Source organism: Primulina tabacum, chromosome 10 (assembly GCF_025594145.1).
Source record: "Primulina tabacum isolate GXHZ01 chromosome 10, ASM2559414v2, whole genome shotgun sequence".
Classification (NCBI taxonomy): Eukaryota; Viridiplantae; Streptophyta; class Magnoliopsida; order Lamiales; family Gesneriaceae; genus Primulina; species Primulina tabacum.
In genome coordinates, this window is record NC_134559.1 from 37,202,298 (window position 1) to 37,219,352 (window position 17,055).

Here is a 17,055-nt window from a genome sequence, read left to right on the forward strand (position 1 = left end):
CCGGCTCCAATCATTGAATCTCGATCGGGACCAGATAGACATGTGAAATGAAAATATAGCTCGGGCACTGCCGGATTTGGACAAAATTGTAGGCTAATTTGATTGTAAACGGGCAAACGGACGAGACTCATTACTACGCAATGAGCTGACGAGATTTTAGCCGAATTCCTTTCTAAGACCCTCTAATTTGCGATTTACCGCTTCTGTTAAGCTTTCGTTTCCTCGAGAAATCCGCTTAGGAAGTTCGAAATTCGATTCCGGTTCCATTTTATCGTATCCCAGGCATAACAATTTTACATTCGTTTTCCTTCTTCTTATTTTTTTTTCTATTTTCTGGGAACATTTATCGATTTTTGTTGTCGTGAGCCTGTTCTGTGCGGAAGGATATGACGTAGATTACTCCGGAGACGGATAACTCATTAAAAACAATTATTTCGACTGTTTTATCCATAATTTACATAAACGGTCGCAAGAGGTCTTCCCAGGGAGGTCACCTATCCTAGCTCAGCCATCGCGCCAGAACGCTTAACTTCATGGTTATGATTGGGCGAGAGCAGTGCCGCGTGTTGTCCATCGCCGCTCGCTCCACACGTACTCGAGGGATATAAGAATAAACATCCCACTCAATGTCGGGTGCTATCATACCAGCACTAATGCACCGGATCCCATCAGAACTCCGAAGTTAAGCGTGCTTGGGCGAGAGCAGTACTAGGTGGGTGACCCCCTGGGAAGTCCTCGTGTTGCACCCCTTTTCGTGTTTTCTATTTTTGATTACTTGTTGACAGACGATTTTCGGCTCAAATCATCTGAATCTCGATCGGACAGAAGACATGTGAAATGAAAGTAGCTCGGGCACTGCCGGATTTGACAAAATTGTAGGCTAATTTGATTGTAAACGGGCAAAGGACGAGATTACTACGCAATGAGCTGACGAGATTTTAGCCGAATTCCTTCCTAAGACCCTCTAATTTGCGATTTACCGCTTCTGTTAAGCTTTCGTTTCCTCGAAGAATCGCTTCTTAGGAAGTTCGGACATTCGATTCGGTTCCATCTTTAACGTATCCCCGGCATAATAATAGCTTTACATTCGTTACTTTCCTTCTTCTTATTTTTTTTTCTATTTTCTGGAACATTTATCGCTGTTTGTTGTCGTGAGCCGGTTCTGTGCCGAAGGGTATGACGCAAGATTACTTCCGGGAGACGGTTAACTCATTTAAACAACAATTATTTCGACTGTTTTATCTATACTTACGTAAACGGTCTCGACACGAGGTCTTCCCGGGAGGTCACCCATCTCCTCTCCTTGCTCATCGCGCCAGAACGCTTAACTTTCATGGTTATGAATTGGGCGAAGGGGAAGGGAAGGACTACTGTTGCCGCTGTGTTGTCCCATCGACCGCCCGCCTCCACGTACTCGCAGGGATACAAGAATAAACTCCAATTCATGTCGGTGTTGCATTTGAGATCATACCAGCAACTAATGCATCGGATCCCATCAAAAATACGAAGTTAAGTGTGCTTGGGCCAGTCGAGAACAGTACTAGGATGGTTGACCCCCTGGAAGTCCGTGTTGCACCCCTTTTCGTGTTTTTCTATATTTGATTACTTGTGACATGCGATTTTCGGCTCAAATCATATAAATCTCGATCGAGATCAGATAAGACAGTGAAATCAAAGTAGCTCGGGCACTGCCGGATTTGGACAAAATTGTAGGCTAATTGATTGTAACAGGCAACACGGACGAGACTCATTACTACGCAATGAGCTGGCGAGATTTTAGCCGAATTCCTTCTCTAAGGACCCTCTATTTGCGATTTACCGCTTTTGTTCAGCTTTCGTTTCCTCGAGAAATCGCTTAGGAAGTTCGAAATTCGATTCCGGTTCCATTTTATCGTTATCCGAGGCATAATAATAGCTTTACATTCTGTTATTCCTTCTTCTTATTTTTTTTCTATTTCCTGGGAACATTATCGATTTTTGTTGTCGTGATCTGGTTCTGTGCGGAAGGGTATGACGCAGATTACTCCGGAGACGGTTAATCATTAAAAACAATTATTCGACTGTTTTATCCATAATTTACGTAAACGGTCGCGACACGAGGTCTTCCCAAGGAGCTCACCCATCCTACCTCTGCCATCGCGCCAGAACGTTAAACTTCATGGTTATGATTGGGCGAGAGCAGTGCCGCGTGTTGTCCATCGCCGCTGCTCCACACATACTCGAGGGATATAAGAATAAACATCCCACTCATGTGGGTGCGATCATACCAGCACTAATGCACCGGATCCATCAGAACTCCGAAGTTAAGCGTGCTTGGGCGAAGAGCAGTACTAGGATGGGTGACCCCCTGGGAAGTCCTCGTGTTGCACCCCTTTTCGTGTTTTTCTATTTTTGATTACTTGTTGACAGACAATTTTCGGCTCAAATCATCTGAATCTCGATCGGGACCAGATAAGACATGTTAAATGAAAGTAGCTCGGGCACTGCCAGATTTGGACAAAATTGTAGGCTAATTAGATTGTAAACGGGCAAACGGACGAGACTCATTACTACGCAATGATGCTGACGAGATTTTAGCCGAATTCCTTCTCTAAGACCCTCTAATTTGCGATTTACCGCTTCTGTTAAGCTTTCGTTTCCTCGAGAAATCCGCTTAGGAAGTTCGAAATTCGATTCTGATTCCATTTTATTTTATCCCAAGAATAATAATAGCTTTACATTCGTTATTTCCTTCTTCTTATTTTTTTTCTATTTTCTGGGAACATTTATCGATTTTTGTTGTCCTGAGCCGGTTCTGTGCGGAAGGATATGACGCAGATTACTCCGGAGACGGTTAACTCATTAAAAACAATTATTTCAAACTTTTTAGCTATAATTTACGTAAACGGTCGCGACACGAGGACTTCCCAGGGAGGTGACCCATCCTAGCTCTGCCATCGCGCCAGAACGCTTAAATTTATTGTTATGATTGGGCGAGAGCAGTGCCGCGTGTTGTCCATCGCCGCCCGCTCCAAACGTACTCGAGGGATATAAGAATAAACATCCCACTCAATGTCGGGTGCGATCATACCAGCACTAATGCACCGGATCCCATCAGAACTCCGAAGTTAAGATGGGCGAGAGCAGTACAAGGATGGGTGACCCCCTGGGAAGTCCTCGTGTTGCACCCCTTTTCGTGTTTTTTTCTATTTTTGATTACTTGTTGCAGACGATTTTCGGCTCAAATCATCTGAATCTCGATCGGACCAGATAAGACATGTGAAATGAAAGTAGCTCGGGCACTGCCGGATTTGGACAAAATTGTAGGCTAATTTGATTGTAAACGGGCAAACGGACGAGACTCATTACTACACAATGAGCTGACGAGATTTTAGCCGAATTTCTTCTCTAAGACCCTCTAATTTGCGATTTACCGCTTCTGTTAAGCTTTCGTTTCCTCGAGAAATCCGCTTAGGAAGTTCGAAATTCGATTCTGGTTCCATTTTATCGTATCCCAAGAATAATAATAGCTTTACATTCGTTATTTCCTTCTTCTTATTTTTTTTTTCTATTTTCTGGGAACATTTATCGATTTTTGTTTTCGTGAGCCGGTTCTGTGCGGAAGGATAAGACGCAGATTACTCCGGAAACGGTTAACTCATTAAAAACAATTATTTCGACTGTTTTATCTATAATTTACGTAAACGGTCGCGACACGAGGTCTTTCCAGGGAGGTCACCCATCCTACCTCTGCCATCGCGCCAGAACGCTTAACTTCATGGTTATGATTGGGCGAGAGCAGTGCCGCGTGTTGCCATCGCCGCCCGCTCCACACGTACTCGAGGGATACAAGAATAAACATCCCACTCATTGTCGGTTGCGATCATACCAGCACTAATGCATCGGATCCCATCAAAACTCCGAAGTTAAGTGTGCTTGGGCGAGAACAGTACTAGGATGGTTGACCCCCTGGGAAGTCCTCGTGTTGCTCCCCTTTTCGTGTTTTTCTATATTTGATTACTTGTTGACATGCGATTTTCGGCTCAAATCATATAAATCTCGATCGAGATCAGATAAGACATGTGAAATCAACGTAGCTCGGGCACTGCCGGATTTAGACAAAATTGTAGGCTAATTTGATTGTAAACGGGAAAACGGACGAGACTCATTACTACGCAATGAGCTGACGAGATTTTAGCCGAATTCCTTCTCTAAGACCCTCTAATTTGCGATTTACCGCTTCTGTTAAGCTTTCGTTTCCTCGAGAAATCCGCTTAGCAAGTTCGAAATTCGATTCTGGTTCCATTTTATCGTATCCCACGAATAATAATAGCTTAACATTCGTTATTTCCTTCTTCTTATTTTTTTTCTATTTTCTGGGAACATTTATCGATTTTTGTTGTCGTGAGCCGGTTCTGTGCGGAAGGATATGATGCAGATTACTCCGGAGACGGCTAACTCATTAAAAACAATTATTTCGACTGTTTTATCTATAATTTACGTAAACGGTCGCGACACGAGGTCTTTCCAGGGTGGTCACCCATCCTACCTCTGCCATCGCGCCAGAACGCTTAACTTCATGGTTATGATTGGGCGAGAGCAGTGCCGCGTGTTGTCCATCGCCGCCCGCTCCACATGTACTCGAGGGATACAAGAATAAACACCCTCCAAAAGACTTGAAAACGAAACATCAGTATGCCACTCATTGTCGGTTGCGATCAAACCAGCACTAATGCACCGGATCCCATCAAAACTCCGTTGTTAAGCGTGCTTGGACGAGAGCAGTACTAGGATGGGTGACCCCATGGGAAGTCCTCGTGTTGCACCCCTTTTCGTGTTTTTCTATTTTTGATTACTTGTTGACAGACGATTTCCGGCTCCAATCAATTGAATCTCGATCGGGACCAGATAAGACATGTGAAATGAAAATAGTAGCTCGGGCACTGCCGGATTTGGACAAAATTGTAGGCTAATTTGATTGTAAACGGGCAAACGGACGAGACTCATTACTACGCAATGAGCTGACGAGATTTTAGCCGAATTCCTTTTCTAAGACCCTCTAATTTGCGATTTACCGCTTCTGTTAAGCTTTCGTTTCCTCGAGAAATCCGCTTAGGAAGTTCGAAATTCGATTCCGGTTCCATTTTATCGTATCCCAGGCATAACAATTTCCTTACATTCGTCATTTCCTTCTTCTTATTTTTTTTTTCTATTTTCTGTGTACATTTATCGATTTTTGTTGTCGTGAGCCTGTTCTGTGCGGAAGGATATGACGTAGATTACTCCGGAGACGGATAACTCATTAAAAACAATTATTTCGACTGTTTTATCCATAATTTACGTAAACGGTCGCATCAAGAGGTCTTCCCAGGGAGGTCACCTATCCTAGCTCAGCCATCGCGCCAGAACGCTTAACTTCATGGTTATGATTGGGCGAGAGCAGTGCCGCGTGTTGTCCATCGCCGCTCGCTCCACACGTACTCGAGGGATATAAGAATAAACATCCCACTCAATGTCGGGTGCTATCATACCAGCACTAATGCACCGGATCCCATCAGAACTCCGAAGTTAAGCGTGCATGGGCGAGAGCAGTACTAGGGTGGGTGACCCCCTGGGAAGTCCTCGTGTTGCACCCCTTTTCGTGTTTTTCTATTTTGATTACTTGTTGACAGACGATTTTTGGCTCAAATCATCTGAATCTCGATCGGAACAAGTTAAGACATGTGAAATCAACGTAGCTCGGGCACTGCCGGATTTGAACAAAATTGTAGGCTAATTTGATTGTAAACGGGCCAATGGACGAGATTCATTCTACGCAATGAGCTGACGAGATTTTAGCCGAATTCCTTCCCTAAGACCCTCTAATTTGCGATTTACCGCTTCTGTTAAGCTTTCGTTTCCTCGAGAAATCCGCTTAGGAAGTTCGAAATTCGATTCTAATTCCATTTTATCGTATCCCAAGAATAATAATAGCTTTACATTCGTTATTTCCTTCTTCTTATTTTTTTTTCTATTTTCTGGGAACATTTATCGATTTTTGTTGTCGTGAGCCGGTTCTGTGCCGAAGGGTATGACGCAGATTACTCCGGAGACGGTTAACTCATTAAAAACAATTATTCTGTTTTATCTATAATTTACGTAAACGGTCTCGACACGAGGTCTTCCCAGGGAGGTCACCCATCCTACCTCTGCCATCGCGCCAGAACGCTTAACTTCATGGTTATGATTGGGCGAGAGCTGTGCCGCGTGTTGTCCATCGCCACCCGCTCCACATGTACTCGAGGGATATAAGAATAAACATCCCACTCAATGTCGGGTGCGATCATACCAGCACTAATGAACCGGATCCCATCAGAACTCCAAAGTTAAGCGTGCTTGGGCGAGAGCAGTACTAGGATGGGTAACCCTCTGATAAGTCCTCCAGTTGCATCTCTTTTCGTGTTTTTCTATTTTTGATTACTTGTTGACAGACGATTTTTGGCTCAAATCAACTGAATCTCGATCAGGACCAGATAAGACAGGTGAAATGAAAGTAGCTCGGGTACTGCCGGATTTGGACAAAATTGTAGGCTAATTTGATTGTAAACGGGCGAACGGACGAGACTCCTTACTACGCAATGAGCTGACGAGATTTTAGCCGAATTCCTTCTCTAAGACCCTCTAATTTGCGATTTACCGCTTCTCGAGAAATCCGCTTAGGAAGTTCGAAATTCGATTCTGGTTCCATTTTATCGTATCCCAGGCATAATAATAGCTTTACATTCGTTATTTCCTTTTTCTTATTTTTTTTCTATTTTCTGGGAACATTTATCGATTTTTGTTTTCGTGAGCCGGTTCTGTGCGGAAGAGTATGACGCAGATAACTCCGGAGACGGTTAACTCATTAAAAAATTATTTCGACTGTTTTATCCATAATTTTTGTAAACGGTCGCGACACGAGGTCTTCCCAGGGAGGTCACCCATCCTAGCTCTGCCATCGCGCCAAAACGCTTAAATTCATGGTTCTGATTGGGCGAGAACAGTGCCGCGTGTTGTCCATCGCCGCCCGCTCCACATGTACTCGAGGGATATAAAAATAAACATCCCACTCAATGTCGGGTGCGATCATACCAGCACTAATGCACCGGATCCCATCAGAACTCCGAAGTTAAGCGTGCTTGGGCGAAAGCGCAGTACTAGGATGGGTGACCCCCTGGGAAGTCCTCGTGTTGCACCCCTTTTCGTGTTTTTCTATTTTTGATTATTTGTTGACAGACGATTTTCGGCTCAAATCATCTGAATCTCGATCGGGACCAGATAAGACATGTTAAATGAAAATAGCTCGGGCACTGCCGGATTTGGACAAAATTGTAGGCTAATTTGATTGTAAATAGGCAAACGGACGAGACTCATTACTACGCAATGAGCTGACGAAATTTTAGCCGAATTCCTTCTCTAAGACCCTCTATTTTGCGATTTACCGCTTCTGTTAAGCTTTCGTTTCCTCAAGAAATCCGCTTAGAAAGTTCGAAATTCGATTCCGGTTCCATTTTATCGTATCCCAAGCATAATAATAGCTTTACATTCGTTATTTCCTTCTTCTTATTTTTTTTTTCTATTTTCTGGGAACATTTATCGATTTTTGTTGTCATGAGCCGGTTCTGTGCGGAAGGGTATGACGCAGATTACACCGGAGACGGTTAACTCATTAAAAACAATTATTTCGACTGTTTTATCCATAATTTACGTAAACGGTCGCGACACGAGGTCTTCCCAGGGAGGTCACCCATCCTACCTCTGCCATCGCGCCAGAACGCTTAACTTCATGGTTATTATTGGGCGAGAGCAGTGCCGCCTGTTGTCCATCGCCGCCCGCTCCACACGTACTCAAGATATATAAGAATAAACATCCACTCAATGTCGGGTGCTATCATACCAGCACTAATGCACCGGATTCAATCAGAACTCCGAAGTTAAGAGCGTGCTTGGGCGAGAGCAGTACTAGGATGGGTGACCCCCTGGGAAGTCCTCGTGTTGCAACCCTTTTCGTGTTTTTCTATTTTTGATTACTTGTTGACAGATGATTTTCGACTCAAATCATATGAATCTCGATCGGGACCAGATAAGACATGTGAAATGAAAGTAGCTCAGGCACTGCCGGATTTGGACAAAATTGTAGGCTAATTTGAATGTAAACGGGCAAACGGACGATACTCATTGCTACGCAATGAGCTGACGAGATTTTAGCCGAATTTCTTCTCTAAGACCCTCTAATTTGCGATTTACCGCTCTTGCTAAACTTTCGTTTCATCGAGAAATCCGCTTAGGAAGTTCGAAATTCGATTCCGGTGCCATTTTATCGTATCCCAGGCATAATAATTGCTTTACATTCGTTATTTCCTTATTCTTATTTTTAATCTATTTTCTGGGAACATTTATCGATTTTTGTTGTCGTGAGCCGGTTCTGTGCGGAAGGGTATGACACAGATTACCCCAGAGACGGTTAACTCATTAAAAAAAATTATTTCGACTGAAATCAACATAGCTCGGGCACTGCCGGATTTGGACAAAATTGTAGGCTAATTTGATTGTAAACGGGCAAACGAACGAGACTCATTACTACGCAATGAGCTGGTGAGATTTTAGCCGAATTCCTTCTCTAAGACCCTCTATTTGCGATTTTCCGCTTCTGTTGAGCTTCCGTTTCCTCGAGAAATCCGTTTAGGAAGTACGAAATTTGATTCTCGTTCCATTTTAACGTATCCCAGGCATAATAATAGCTTTACATTCGCTATTTCCTTCTTCATATTTTTTTTTTCTATTTTTTGAGTACATTTATCGATTTTTGTTGTCGTGAGCCGGTTCTGTGCAGAAGGGTATGACGCAGATTACTCCGGAGACGGATAACTCATAAAAAACAATTATTTCGACTGTTTTATCCATAATTTACGTAAACGGTCGCATCAAGAGGTCTTCTCAGAGAGGTCACCCATCCTAGAACTGCCATCGCGCCAGAACGCTTAACTTCATGGTTCTTATTGGGCGAGAGCAGCGCCGCGTGTTGTCCATCGCCGCCCGCTCCACACGTACTTAAGGGATATAAGAATAAACATCCCACTCAATATCATGAGCGATCATACCAGCACTAATGCACCGGATCCCACCATAATTCCGAAGTTAAGCGTGCTTGGGAGAGAGCAGTACTAGGATGGGTGACCCCCTGGAAAGTCCTCGTGTTGCACCCCTTTTCGTGTTTTTGTATTTTTGATTACTTGTTGACAGACGATTTTAGGCTCAAATCATCTGAATCTCGATCGGGACCAGATAAGACATGTGAAATCAACGTAGCTCGGGCACTGCCGGATTTGGAAAAAATTGTAGGCTAATTTGATTGTAAACGGGCAAACGAACAAGACTCATCACTCCGCAATGAGCTGGCGAGATTTTAGCCAAATTCTTTCTCTAAGACCCTCTAATTTGCGATTTTCCGCTTCTGTTAAGCTTCTGTTTTCTCGAGAAATCCGTTTCGGAAGTTCGAAATTCGATTCCGGTTCCATTTTATCGTATCCCAGGCATAATAATAGCTTTACATTCGTTATTTTCTTCTTGTTTTGTTTTTTCCTATTTTCTGGGAGCATTTAACAATTTTTGTTGTCGTGAGCCAGTTCTCTGCGGAAGGGTATAACGTAGATTACTCTGGAGACGGTTAACTCATTAAAAATAATTATTTCTACTATTTAGCCATAATTTACGTAAACGGTCCCGACACGAGGACTGCCCAAGGAGGTCACCCATCCTAGCTATGCCATCGCGCCTGAACGCTTAACTTCATGGTTCTGATTGGGCGAGAACAGTGCCGCGTGTTGTCCATCGCCGTCCGCTCCACACGTACTCGAAGGATATAAGAAAAAACATCCCACTCAATTTCAGGTGCGATCATACCAGCACTAATGCACCGGATCCCATTAGAACTCTGAAGTTAAGAGTGCTTGGGCGAGTGCAGTACTAGGATGGGTGACCATCTGAGAAGTCCTCGTGTTGCACCCCTTTTCGTGTTTTTCTATTTTTGATTACTTGTTGACAGACGATTTTCGGCTCAAATCATTTGAATCTCGATCGGGACCAGATAAGACATGTGAAATCAACATGGCTCGGGCACTGCCGGAGTTGGAAAAAATTGTAGGCTAATTTGATTGTGAACGGGCAAGCGAACGAGACTCATTACTCCGCAATGAGCTGGCGAGATTTTAGCCGAATTTCTTCTCTAAGACCCTCTAATTTGCGATTTTCCGCTTCTGTTAAGCTTTCGTTTCTTCGAGAAATCCGTTTAGGAAGTCCGAAATTCGATTCCGGTTCCATTTTATCGTATCCCAGCATAATAATAGCTTTACATTCGCTATTTGATTCTTCTTATTTTTTATTTCTATTTTCTGGAACATTTAGCGATTTTTTTTGTCGTGAGCCGGTTCTGTGCGGAAGGGTATTACGTAGATCACTCCGGAGACGGTTAACTCATTAAACACAATTATTTCGACTGTTTTGTCCATCGCCGTCCGCTCCACACGTACTCGAAGGATATAATAATAAACATCCCACTCGATGTCATGTGCGATCATACTAGCACTAATGCACTGGATCCCATCAGAATTCTGAAGTTAAGTGTGCTTGGGTGAGAGAAGTACTAGGATGGGTGACCCCATGGGAATTCCCCGTGTTGCACCCTTTTTCGTGTTTTTCTATTTTTGATTACTTTTTGACAGACGATTTTTGGCTCAAATTATCTGAATCTCGATCGGGACCAGATAAGACATGAGAAATCAACGTAGCTCGGGCACTGCCGGATTTGGACAAAATTGTAGCCTAATTTGATTGGTAACGGGCAAACGAACGAGACTCATTATTCCGCAATGAGCTGGCTAGATTTTAGCCGAATTTCTTCTCTAAGACCCTCTAATTTGCGATTTTCCGCTTCTGTTAAGCTTCCGTTTCCTCGAGTAATCCGCTTAGTAAGTTCGAAATTCAATTTCGGTTCCACTTTATCGTATCCCAGGCATAATAAAAGCTTTACATTCGCTATTTTCTTCTTATTTTTTTCCTATTTTTTGGGAACATTTAGCGATTTTTATTGTCGTGAGCCGGTTCTGTGCGGAAGGGTATGACCCAGATTACTCCAAAGACAATCAACTCGTTAAAAACAATTATTTTGAATGTTTTATCCATAATTTACGTAAAGGGTCGCGACACGAGGACTTCCCAGGGAGGTCATCCATCCTAGCTCTGCCATCGCGCCAGAACGCTTAACTTCATGGTTCTGATTGGGAGAGAGCAGTGCCGCGTGTTGTCCATCGCCGCCCGCTCCACACATACTCGAAGGATAAAAGAATAAACATCCAACTCAATATCGGGTGCGATCATACCAGCACTAATGCACAAGATCCCATCAGAACTCCGAATTTAAGCGTGCTTGGGCGAGAGCAGTGCTAGGATGGGTGACCCCCTGAGAAGTCCTCGTGTTGTACCCCTTTTCGTATTTTTCTATTTTTAATTACTTGATGACAGACGATTTTCGGCTCAAATCATCTGAATCTCGATCAGGAATAGATAAAACATGTGAAATCAACGTAGCTCAGGCACTGCCAGATTTGGACAAAATTGTAGACTAATTTGATTTTAAACGGGAAAACGAACGAGACTCATTACTCCGTAATGAGCTTGCGAGATTTTAGCCAAACTCCTTCTTTATGACCCTCTAATTTGCGATTTTCCGCTTCTGTTAAGCTTCCGTTTCCTCGAGAAATCTGCTTAGGAAGTTCGAAATTCGATTTCGGTTCCACTTTATCGTACCTCAGGCATAATAAAAGCATTACATTCGCTATTTTCTTCTTCTTATTTTTTTCCTATTTTCTGGGAACATTTATCGATTTTTGTTGTCGTGAGCCGGTTCTGTGCCGAATGGTATGACCCAGATTACTACGGAGACGGTTAACTCATTAAAAACAATTATGTCGACTGTTTTATCCATAATTTACGTAAACGGTAGCGACACGAGGACTTCCAAGGGAGGTCACCCATCCTAGCTCTGCCATCGTGTCAGAACGCTTAACTTCATGGTTCTGATTGGACGAGAGCAGTGCCGCGTGTTGTCCATCGCCGCCCGCTCCACACATACTCGAAGGATATAAGAATAAACATCCCACTCAATATCAAGTGCGATCATACCAGCACTAATGCACTGGATCCCATCAGAACTCCGAAGTTAAGCGTGCATGGGCGAGAGCAGTACTAGGATGGGTGACCGACCCCTTGGGAAGTCCTCGTGTTGCACCCCTTTTCGTGTTTTTCTATTTTTGATTACTTGTTGACAGACGATTTTCGGCTCAAATCATCTGAATCTCGATCGGGACCAGATGAGACATGTGAAATCAACGTAGCTCGGGCACTGCCGGATTTGGACAAAATTGTTGCCAAACGAACGAGAATCATTACTCCGCAATGAGCTTGCGAGATTTCAGCCGAATTTCTTCTCTAAAACCCTCTAATTTGCGATTTTCGCTTCTGTTAAGCTTCCGTTTCCTCGAGAAATCCGATTAGGAAGTCCGAAATTTTATTCCGGTTCCATTTTATCTTATCACAGGCATAATAATAGTTTTACATTCGCTATTTTCTTCTTCTAATTTTTTTTTCCATTTTCTGGGAATACTTAGCGATTTTTGTTGTCGTGAGCCGGTTCTGTGCAGAAGGGTATTACGTAGATTACTCCGGATACGGCTTACTCATTAAAAACAATTATTTCGACTGTTTTATCCATAATTTACGTAAACGGTCGTGACACGAGTACTTCCCAGGGAGGTTACCTATCCTAGCTCTGCCATCGCGCCAGAACGCTTAACTTCATGGTTCTGATTGGGCGAGAGCAGTGCCGCGTGTTGTCCATCGTCGCCTTCTCCACACGTGCTATTGGGATATAAGAATAAACATCCAATCAATGTCGGGTGCGATCATACCAGCACAAATGCACCGGATCCCATCAGAACTCCGAAGCTAAGCGTGCTTGGACGAGAGCAGTACTAGGATGGGTGACCACCTGGGAAGTCCTCGTGTTGCACCCCTTTTCGTCTTTTTCTATTCTTGATTACCTGTTCACAGACGATTTTCGGCTCAAATCATCTGAATCTCGATCGGGACCAGATAATAGATGTGAAATAAACGTAGCTCGGGCACGGCTGAATTTGGACAAAAATGTAGCCTAATTTGATTGTAAACGGGCAAACGAACGAGACTCATTACTCCGCAATGAGCTGGCTAGATTTTAGCCGAATTCCTTCTCTAAAACCATCTAATTTGCGATTTTCAGCTTCTGTTAAGCTTCCGTTTCCTCCAGTAATCCGCTTAGTAAGTTCGAAATTCAATTTCGGTTCCACTTTATCGTATCCCAGGCATAATAAAAGCTTTACATTCGCTATTTTCTTCTTCTTATTTTTTTCCTATTTTCTGGAAACATTTAGAGATTTTTGTTGTCGTGAGCCGGTTCTGTGCGGAAGGGTATGACCCAGATTACTCCAGAGACGATTAACTCATTAAAAACAATTATTTTGAATGTTTTATCCATAATTTACGTAAACGGTCGCGACACGAGGATTTCCCAGGGAGGTCACCCATCCTAGCTCTGCCATCGCGCCAGAACGCTTAACTTCATGGTTCTGATTGGACGAGAGCAGTGCCGCGTGTTGTCCATCGCTGCCCGCTTCACAAATACTCGAAGGATATAAGATTAAACATCCAACTCAATATCGGGTGCGATCATACAAGCACTAATGCACGGGATCCCATCAGAACTCCGAAGTTAAGCGTGCTTGGGCGAGAGCAGTGATAAGATGGGTGACCCCCTGAGAAGTCCTCTCGTTGTACCCTTTTTCGTGTTTTTCTATTTTTGATTACTTGGTGACAGACGATTTTCGGCTCAAATCCTCTGAATCTCGATCAGGAATAGATAAAACATGTGAAATCAACGTAGCTCGGACACTGCCGGATTTGGATAAAATTGTAGACTAATTTGATTGTAAACTGGCAAACGAACGAGACTCATTACTCCGCAATGAGCTTGCGAGATTTTAGCCAAATTCCTTCTTTAAGAACCTCTAATTTGCGATTTTCCGCTTCTGTTAAGCTTCCGTTTCCTCGAGAAATCTGCTTAGGAAGTTCGAAATTCGATTTCAGTTCCACTTTATTGTATCCCAGGCATAATAAAAGCTTTACATTCGCTATTTTCTTCTTCTTATTTTTTTCCTATTTTCTAAGAACATTTATCGATTTTTGTTGTCGTGAGCCGGTTCTGTGCCGAAATGTATGACCCAGATTACTCCGGAGACGGTTAACTCATTAAAAACAATTATGTCGACTGGTTTATCCATAATTTACGTAAACGGTCGCGACACGAGGACTTCCAAGGGCGGTCACCCATCCTTGCTCTGCCATCGCGCCAGAACGCTTAACTTCATGGTTTTGATTGGACAAGAGCAGTGCCGCGTGTTGTCTATCGCCGCCCGCTCCACACATAATCGAATGATATAAGAATAAACATCCCACTCAATGTCGGGTGCGATCATACCAGCACTAATTCACCGGATACCATCAGAACTCCGAAGTTAAGCGTGCTTGGGCGAGAGCAGTGCTAGGATAGGTGACCCCCAGGGAAGTCCTCATGTTGCACCCCTTTTCGTGTTTTTCTATTTTTGATTACATGTTGACAGACGATTTTCGGCTCAAATAATCTGAATCTCGATCGGGACCAGATAAGACATGTTAAATGAAAGTAGCTCGGGCACTGCCAGATTTGGACAAAATTGTAGGCTAATTAGATTGTAAACGGGCAAACGGACGAGACTCATTACTACGCAATGAGCTGACGAGATTTTAGCCGAATTCCTTCTCTAAAACCCTCTAATTTGCGATTTTCCGCTTCTGTTAAGCTTCCGTTTCCTCGAAAAATCCGTTTAGGAAGTTCGAAATTCGATTTCGGTTCCACTTTATCGTATCCCAGGTATAATAAAAGTTTTACATTCGCTATTTTCTTCTTCTTATTTTTTTCCTATTTTCTGGGAACATTTAGCGATTTTTCTTGTCGTGAGCCGGTTCTGTGCGGAAGGGTATGACCCAGATTACTCCGGAGACGGTTAACTCATTAAAAACAATTATTTCGAAATGTTTTATCCATAATTTGCGTAAACGGTCGCGACACGAGGTCTTCACAGGGAGGTCACCCATCCTAGCTCTACCATCGCGCAAGAACGCTTAACTTCATGGTTTTTATTGGGCGAGAGCAGTGCCGCGTGTTGTCCATCGTCGCCCGCTTCACACGTACGCGAGGCATATAAGAATAAAAATCACACTCAATGTGGGGTGCGATCATACCAGCACTAATGCACCGAATCCAATCAGAACTCCGAAGTTAAGCGTGCTTGGGCGAGACCAGTACTAAGATGGGTGACCCTCTGGAAAGTCCTCGTGTTGCACCCATTTTCGTGTTTTTCTATTTTTGATTACTTGTTGACAGACGATTTTCGGCTCAAATCATCTGAATCTCGATTGGGACCAGATAAGACATGTGAAATCAACGTAGCTCGGGCACTGCCGGATTTGGACAAAATTGTAGGCTAATTTGATTGTAAACGGGCAAACGGACGAGACTCATTACTACGCAATGAGCTGACGAGATTTTAGCCGAATTCCTTCTCTAAGACCCTCTAATTTGCGATTTACCGCTTCTGTTAAGCTTTCGTTTCCTCGACAAATCCGCTTAGAAAGTTTGAAATTCGATTCCGGTTCCATTTTATTGTATCCCAAACATAATAATTGCTTTACATTCGCTATTTTCTTCTTTTTACGTGAGCCGGTTCTATGCAGAAGGGTATTACGTAGATTACTCCGGAGACGTTTAACTCATTAAAAACAATTATTTCGACTGTTTTATCCATAATTTACGTAAACGGTCGTGACACGAGTACTTCCCAGAGAGGTTACCTATCCTAGCTCTGCCATCGCGCCAGAACGCTTAACTTCATGGTTCTGATTGGGCGAGAGCAGTGCCGCGTGTTGTCCATCGTCGCCTTCTCCACACGTACTCTTGGGATATAAGAATAAACATCCACTCAATGTCGGGTGCGATCATACCAGCACTAATTCACCGGATCCCATCAGAACTCCAAAGTTAAGCGTGCTTGGGCGAGAGCAGTACTAGGATAGGTGACCCACAGGGAACTCCTCGTGTTGCACCCCTTTTCGTGTTTTTCTATTTTTGATTACTTGTTGACAGACGATTTTCGGCTCAAATCATCTGAATCTCGATCGGGACTTGATAAGACATGTGAAATCAACGTAGCTCGGGCACTGCCGGATTCGGACAAAATTGTAGCCTAATTTGAATGTAAACGGGCAAACGAATGAGACTCATTACTCCGCAATGAGCTTGGGAGGTTTTAACAAAATTCCTTCTCTAAGACCCTCTAATTTGCGATTTTCCACTTCTGTTAACCTTCCGTTTCCTCGAGTAATCCGCTTAGCAAGTTCGAAATTCGATTTCGGTTCCACTTTATCGCAACCCATGCATAAGAAAAGCTTTACATTCGCTATTTTCTTCTTCTTATTTTTTACCTATTTTCTGGGAACATTAAGCGATTTTTGTTGTCGTGAGCCGGTTCTGTGCCGAAGAGTATTACCCAGATTACTCCGGAGACAGTTAACTAATTAAAAACAATTATGTCGACTGTTTTTTCCATAATTTACGTAAACGGTCACGACCCGAGGACTTCCACGGGAGGTCACCCATCATAGCTCTGCCATCGCGCCAGAACACTTAACTTCATGGTTCTGATTGGGCGAGAGCAGTGCCGCGTGTTGTCCATCGCCGCCCGTTCCACACGTACTCAAGGGATATAAGAATGAACATTCAACTCAATGTCTGGTGCGATCATACCAGCACTAATGCACCGGATCCCATCAGAACTCCGAAGTTAAGCGTGCTTGGGCGAGAGCAGTACTAGGATGGTTGACCCCTGGGAAGTCCTCGTGTTGCACCCCTTTTCGTGTTTTTCTATTTTT

At 43.5% G+C, this 17,055-nt stretch overlaps 17 non-coding genes and 3 pseudogenes across 17 annotated transcripts; all 20 read left to right on the forward strand.

Moving 5' to 3' along the window:
- The first annotated feature begins 631 nt into the window (after nt 1-631).
- On the forward strand, nt 632-749 carry LOC142513507 (5S ribosomal RNA). Its single transcript, XR_012809450.1, has one exon. It is a non-coding gene; the product is annotated as a 5S ribosomal RNA (ribosomal RNA).
- Nucleotides 750-2,253: 1,504 nt separating this feature from the next.
- On the forward strand, nt 2,254-2,372 carry LOC142516470 (5S ribosomal RNA). The gene has a single exon (XR_012812263.1). It is a non-coding gene; the product is annotated as a 5S ribosomal RNA (ribosomal RNA).
- Nucleotides 2,373-3,056: 684 nt separating this feature from the next.
- Nucleotides 3,057-3,170, forward strand: LOC142509680 (5S ribosomal RNA). Its single transcript, XR_012807842.1, has one exon. It is a non-coding gene; the product is annotated as a 5S ribosomal RNA (ribosomal RNA).
- A 684-nt stretch (nt 3,171-3,854) lies between these two features.
- Nucleotides 3,855-3,973, forward strand: LOC142507597 (5S ribosomal RNA). Its single transcript, XR_012805850.1, has one exon. It is a non-coding gene; the product is annotated as a 5S ribosomal RNA (ribosomal RNA).
- Nucleotides 3,974-4,689: 716 nt separating this feature from the next.
- Nucleotides 4,690-4,808, forward strand: LOC142506985 (5S ribosomal RNA). Its single transcript, XR_012805254.1, has one exon. It is a non-coding gene; the product is annotated as a 5S ribosomal RNA (ribosomal RNA).
- Nucleotides 4,809-5,496: 688 nt separating this feature from the next.
- On the forward strand, nt 5,497-5,615 carry LOC142512398 (5S ribosomal RNA). Its single transcript, XR_012808836.1, has one exon. It is a non-coding gene; the product is annotated as a 5S ribosomal RNA (ribosomal RNA).
- Nucleotides 5,616-6,293: 678 nt separating this feature from the next.
- LOC142511229 (5S ribosomal RNA) lies at nt 6,294-6,412 on the forward strand (annotated as a pseudogene).
- A 663-nt stretch (nt 6,413-7,075) lies between these two features.
- On the forward strand, nt 7,076-7,196 carry LOC142514388 (5S ribosomal RNA). Its single transcript, XR_012810282.1, has one exon. It is a non-coding gene; the product is annotated as a 5S ribosomal RNA (ribosomal RNA).
- Nucleotides 7,197-7,880: 684 nt separating this feature from the next.
- Nucleotides 7,881-8,001, forward strand: LOC142507748 (5S ribosomal RNA). The gene has a single exon (XR_012805996.1). It is a non-coding gene; the product is annotated as a 5S ribosomal RNA (ribosomal RNA).
- Nucleotides 8,002-9,084: 1,083 nt separating this feature from the next.
- On the forward strand, nt 9,085-9,203 carry LOC142511634 (5S ribosomal RNA; annotated as a pseudogene).
- Nucleotides 9,204-9,886: 683 nt separating this feature from the next.
- LOC142513892 (5S ribosomal RNA) lies at nt 9,887-10,005 on the forward strand. The gene has a single exon (XR_012809815.1). It is a non-coding gene; the product is annotated as a 5S ribosomal RNA (ribosomal RNA).
- A 557-nt stretch (nt 10,006-10,562) lies between these two features.
- On the forward strand, nt 10,563-10,681 carry LOC142508775 (5S ribosomal RNA). The gene has a single exon (XR_012806978.1). It is a non-coding gene; the product is annotated as a 5S ribosomal RNA (ribosomal RNA).
- Nucleotides 10,682-11,361: 680 nt separating this feature from the next.
- Nucleotides 11,362-11,480, forward strand: LOC142508041 (5S ribosomal RNA). The gene has a single exon (XR_012806274.1). It is a non-coding gene; the product is annotated as a 5S ribosomal RNA (ribosomal RNA).
- A 683-nt stretch (nt 11,481-12,163) lies between these two features.
- Nucleotides 12,164-12,286, forward strand: LOC142507621 (5S ribosomal RNA). Its single transcript, XR_012805874.1, has one exon. It is a non-coding gene; the product is annotated as a 5S ribosomal RNA (ribosomal RNA).
- Nucleotides 12,287-12,948: 662 nt separating this feature from the next.
- On the forward strand, nt 12,949-13,067 carry LOC142509925 (5S ribosomal RNA). Its single transcript, XR_012808070.1, has one exon. It is a non-coding gene; the product is annotated as a 5S ribosomal RNA (ribosomal RNA).
- A 683-nt stretch (nt 13,068-13,750) lies between these two features.
- Nucleotides 13,751-13,869, forward strand: LOC142511740 (5S ribosomal RNA; annotated as a pseudogene).
- A 683-nt stretch (nt 13,870-14,552) lies between these two features.
- On the forward strand, nt 14,553-14,671 carry LOC142509522 (5S ribosomal RNA). Its single transcript, XR_012807692.1, has one exon. It is a non-coding gene; the product is annotated as a 5S ribosomal RNA (ribosomal RNA).
- Nucleotides 14,672-15,355: 684 nt separating this feature from the next.
- On the forward strand, nt 15,356-15,474 carry LOC142507117 (5S ribosomal RNA). Its single transcript, XR_012805381.1, has one exon. It is a non-coding gene; the product is annotated as a 5S ribosomal RNA (ribosomal RNA).
- Nucleotides 15,475-16,114: 640 nt separating this feature from the next.
- LOC142516374 (5S ribosomal RNA) lies at nt 16,115-16,233 on the forward strand. The gene has a single exon (XR_012812172.1). It is a non-coding gene; the product is annotated as a 5S ribosomal RNA (ribosomal RNA).
- Nucleotides 16,234-16,916: 683 nt separating this feature from the next.
- On the forward strand, nt 16,917-17,034 carry LOC142514488 (5S ribosomal RNA). Its single transcript, XR_012810378.1, has one exon. It is a non-coding gene; the product is annotated as a 5S ribosomal RNA (ribosomal RNA).
- The last annotated feature ends 21 nt before the right edge of the window (nt 17,035-17,055 follow it).